The 5,000-nt window shown below is 44.3% G+C and overlaps 1 pseudogene; it reads left to right on the top strand.

Annotated features, from left to right (window-relative positions):
* LOC136675403 (CUGBP Elav-like family member 5) overlaps positions 1-5,000 on the top strand; it is a 185,311-nt pseudogene that overhangs the window by 148,076 nt on the left and 32,235 nt on the right.

Genomic DNA, 5,000 nt, shown 5'->3' on the forward strand with positions numbered 1-5,000 from the left:
CTGAAGACACAAACACATAATGGATACATAATAAAATGACTACATACATTATTCACTGCAAAAATCTGACGTCTGGTTACTATCACCACTGTTACTGAGGAATCCAGCTGAGAAGCTTCTGTGGTGTGGATCATATCAGACAACTTTGAATGACTTTATTCAGAACAATTGAATTATGCTGAAATTCAGAAAAAACTGGTGGAATTCCCCTTTAAGCTGAATACAAGAGAACAATAAAAATGTAGATGCACACACACACACACACACACACACACCAGCATGCTCCAACTGATGAGGATCCAACACTGTTACACACAAGTAAGCCATGAAAAATTGTGTGTACATGAAAGGGGAATAATGGAGGATTATTGAAAGATGCACTCTCTCTCTCTCTCTCTGTGTGTGTGTGTGTGTGTGTCACTCCTATAGTAGGTCAGCTCTGATTGATTTGGCAGGTGGCCCATGCCTAGTCTATAATATTTTCCCTCTCTCTCTCTTTCTCTTGTATTCTCTCTGTTCCCAAACCTCTGGCTCAGTCTACAGCAGCCCCCCGGTCCAGGCGCTCGGATGCTCGCAGGCTGCTGTGTCTGCTCTGGCAGCGGAGCTATAAGTCAGAAAAACCTTGTTACGGCTCTCAAGCGGCACAATCGGCTCAGGAGATTTTGTCCTATCGCTGGGACCAGAGTTTAAATTCCCAGCGATGCCATAGCCAACTATGACCTGGAGCGCATGACAGTACAATGGGCCTGAAAAAAGGCTTAGGCCCTCTCCTTGTGTCAGTGGAGAGAGCAGTGTTAGCCACTAACCTATCCACTCTCAGCCCACTAACGTATTCTCTCACTGCGAGACTGGACAAGCGTTCTGTTTCCTGTAAATACAAACATACACGGTACACTGCATGTGTAAAATTATGTCCTCATCAAGCTGATGCTAGCATTAGCTAACATTCAGCTAGTTACGGGATTCTGTTACCCACTGCTGGACAAATAGCACACGTTAGCGCTCCTTAGCCCATGAAGCCATCATGGGACATTGCATAAGCAGGAGTGGGAGGTTACATGTCGTAGAGGAAGCATGTTTTATAAACTTCTCCCAAGTATAGACCTGCGAAGTAGGCGGACCTTGGCGAAGGCTAACACTGGGGAGAAAAATAAACAGAGAACAGCTGGAGAGAGTGTGAGGGAAGATGACTGACACTGTTTTACGTTGTTTTCCAGAGGACAGGAAGCTGTTTGTCGGCATGCTGAACAAGCAGCAGACGGAGGAGGACGTCTACCGTCTTTTTGAGCCCTACGGAGTCATCGAGGAGTGCACTGTATTAAGGGGTCCCGACGGAAACAGCAAAGGTGAGAAATAACACTTCATACACTTACTCATTCTTACACTCGTAGAGGAATTGAGCAGAAGCTAACTGCTTTGAAAGTTAGCACATTAATTATTCCAAACTCTTTGGTCTAAAAACAAAGGGATGCTAAACACCTAGGATATAACACATGAATGCTAGGGGTAAGACAGCTGATTACCAGACTAGTGCTCTGTCCAAAACTGTGCCCTATTTACTACATAGTGCACTATTTTGGGGTTGCACCATGACAGCAAACATGGCTGTGGCTCCCTAGTTACACCTTAGTGAACTATAGTACTCACTATATAACACAATACTAATAAGGGATACATTTTATTCACAGCCATAGTGAACAGTTTTCTGTGCACTCAAACAATCCCACAATGCACAGCGATAAGAAGGGTACAAACAATGTACGGTAGCAGATAACGGATACTCATAATACACTGCAATTTTTGGTTAAAACCCTTAAGGTAGTGTACCTCCTGAATACAGTTCCCTGTAATAGTGCACTGTATAGTGAGTAATCTAAGGAATAGTGAGTAGGGAACCATTTTGAAAACACACCAACATTAGCTAACACAGAAGCTGGCTTGCTAGCTAACGTTATATCGGTTGGAAAGAGTTTTACGGGCCTTGAGAGCTTACAGTCTCAAGGTAGCTGTTGTTATTCATAGGTAGAAATATTACCTCGATACAAGCTAACATTAATTTAGCTGCTGTCACAGTTCTGTGTTATTGTAGCTAAACCAGCTAGGCTATGGCTATGCTAAAGCTAATATAAGCACATCATGTTTGATTGCTAAGTAGAATGCTTCCATGTCTGTTAAATATTAGTGGTGTATATTTTGTTTTTCCTTTTGTTTTTAATGCCTTGACCATTGTAGCAAATGCTAAAGCTAGCTATGGCTAAGCCTAAGCCTCAGCTACGCACTGTGACTGTTTTGGTATCAGTTTGCCTTGGGCAACCATTAAAATCATTCATTCGTTCATTGTCTGTAAGCGCTTATCCAGTTAAGGGCCGTGGTGGGTCCGGAGCCTACCCGGAATCACTGGGCACAAGGTGGGAACACGCCCTGGAGGGGGCGCCAGTCCTTCACAGTGCAACACAGACACACACACATTCACTCACACACACACACCTATGGACACTTTTGAGTCACCAGTCCACCAACCAACGTGTGGTTTTGGACTGTGGGAGTAAACTGGAAAACCTGGAGGAAACTCACACCGACACAGGGAGAACACACCAAACATGCCATTGACCTCAAATTGAAAGCAATTAAAGGAGATATATTATACCCCTTTTCCAAAAGTGAACACAGTTCTGGGGTCCACAAAATACCACAAGGATCAAACACCACAGTGGTCTAAACAGCCCTATTCAGAACGATTTCAGCCCCTGTTCCTTTAAATGAGAATGAGCCACAGCTCAGTTCAGCGCAAGAGCCCAGGAATGAAGAACAAGGATCAGAAGCTCTGGATTTTAGCCATTTTTACTTAGTTCTCTTTCTTTTCTGTTCTTGTTTTCTACCTATTTCTCTTCACTCATTGTGGTATTTTGATCTGTTTAACATCATTTTGCTCTTTCGCATGAACACAGGTCCAGCGCTGTGATTGGACAGACTCAGACAAAGAGGAGGGATAATTGACTGGGTGGTCTTGTTTCACAGTTTGGGGGTTGGTAGGCGCTCCAGATCTCCATAGTCATGTGTAAATGAACTGACGTACTGATTTTTTCATGGTATGTCTCCTTTAATATAGCAGTTGATATAATGTTAATGTAGCAGTTTAATGTAATGTTGATGATATGAATCTACTCTGTAATATAGAGGTCCCCACTGTAGTGGCCCCCACGTATTTATCAGAACAATCCGGAAATGGAAATGTCCTAGCTTCTTATCACTGGTTTAGTAGAATGGAGACCATTAATTAACAGCACACTCCAGAAGAATATGGTTCTTCATGGGTTCTTTAGGGAAGCACCATTCATACATACACAATGTGGCCAAAAGTTTTTGGACACCTCATCCTGCATTTCTTCTACCAAATGTATGTGTGTCGCACTTTGGCTGCGGTAATGGCTTCGACTCTTCTGTGAAGGCTTTACACCAGACACTGGAACACTTCTCATGTGCAGCTGCTCCTCCATGTCTCATTCTATTGGTAGTGCTTTTCTATGGCTATTATACAAACGATGTGTGTGCAAATAAATGCCAGTCTAGAATGGGGTCTCGGTAGTAGGGGCACTAGCAGGGGTGTCTTCAAACTTTTGGCCATGTAGAGCATGCAGAACCCTCCTCACACAAAGAGAAACACCTGACTTACCGCTAAACAATCTCCTCTGTAAATAGAAGCTCATCTGGACAGACTCCAGCAGCGCTGTCATTTACACGTTCAATTTCACTCTGTCAATCTGTCCACACACACACACACACACACACACACTCTCTAACACACTCTAACACACCTGCATACATGCACAGATAGATGCTTTCTTTCATTTTGATTCACTACCAATGCATAAATGTGTTTAGTCTCTCTCTCTCTGTTACACACACACACACACACACATTCACGTCAAACCGATGTTCCAGTGCCAAGGAACCTGACAGAAAGGCCTGACACTAACTTGGCAGAATCCATTCTCTGTGTGTGTGTGTGTGTGTGTGTGTGTGTGGCCTCTGCTCAGTAGGAAGGCAATATCACCTGACAAATCCTATTCCAGCCCAGAGCCCACTCTAACACTGCTCAGGAATTATTTATCAGTCCATGGATAGCTGTGTCCATTAACTCACACACACACACACACACACACACACACACACACACACACACACACACAGTATACACACCCATTTACATGCACATACACATACATATGTATATCATACCATCAACTTTAGTAGCTCTCTGTGATGACGGTCATTCCAGCTAGCGCTCCTATGGGATTCCCAATAGTATGTTAGCACTAAACTAACGTGGTGGAACTTGAAGGTTTTTGCATGTGAGGTTACACACAGACATTTTATTTGTGTAATACAATCAATATGAGACACGTACACACAGAAACGTATGTTGGAGCTGACGTTCATGTTGTGGAGGGCACTTTTCAACTGAACTGTAAAATTAGCTGATATTGAGGCTGTAACCATTCATTCATTCATTCATTCATTATCTGTAACCCTTATTCAGTTCAGGGTCGCGGTGGGTCCAGAGCCTACCTGGAATCATTGGGCGCAAGGCGGGAATACACCCTGGAGGGGGCGCCAGTCCTTCACAGGGCAACACACACACACACATTCACTCACACACTCACACCTACGGACACTTTTGAGTCGCCAATCCACCTACCGACGTGTGTTTTTGGACTGTGGGAGGAAACCGGAGCACCCGGAGGAAACCCACACAGACACAGAGAGAACACACCACACTCCTCACAGACAGTCACCTGGAGGAAACCCACGCAGACATAGTGAGAACACACCACACTCCTCACAGACAGTCACCCGGAGCAGGAATTGAACCCACAATCCAGGCCCCTGGAGCTGTGTGACTGCGACACTAACCTGCTGCACCACCCTGCTGCCCAGGCTGTAACCAGATGTCATTTAATTCAAAAACACTGCTGGTGCATTTCCAGTGCATGGAACCT

This window comes from Hoplias malabaricus, chromosome X1 (assembly GCF_029633855.1).
Source record: "Hoplias malabaricus isolate fHopMal1 chromosome X1, fHopMal1.hap1, whole genome shotgun sequence".
Lineage (NCBI taxonomy): Eukaryota > Metazoa > Chordata > Actinopteri > Characiformes > Erythrinidae > Hoplias > Hoplias malabaricus.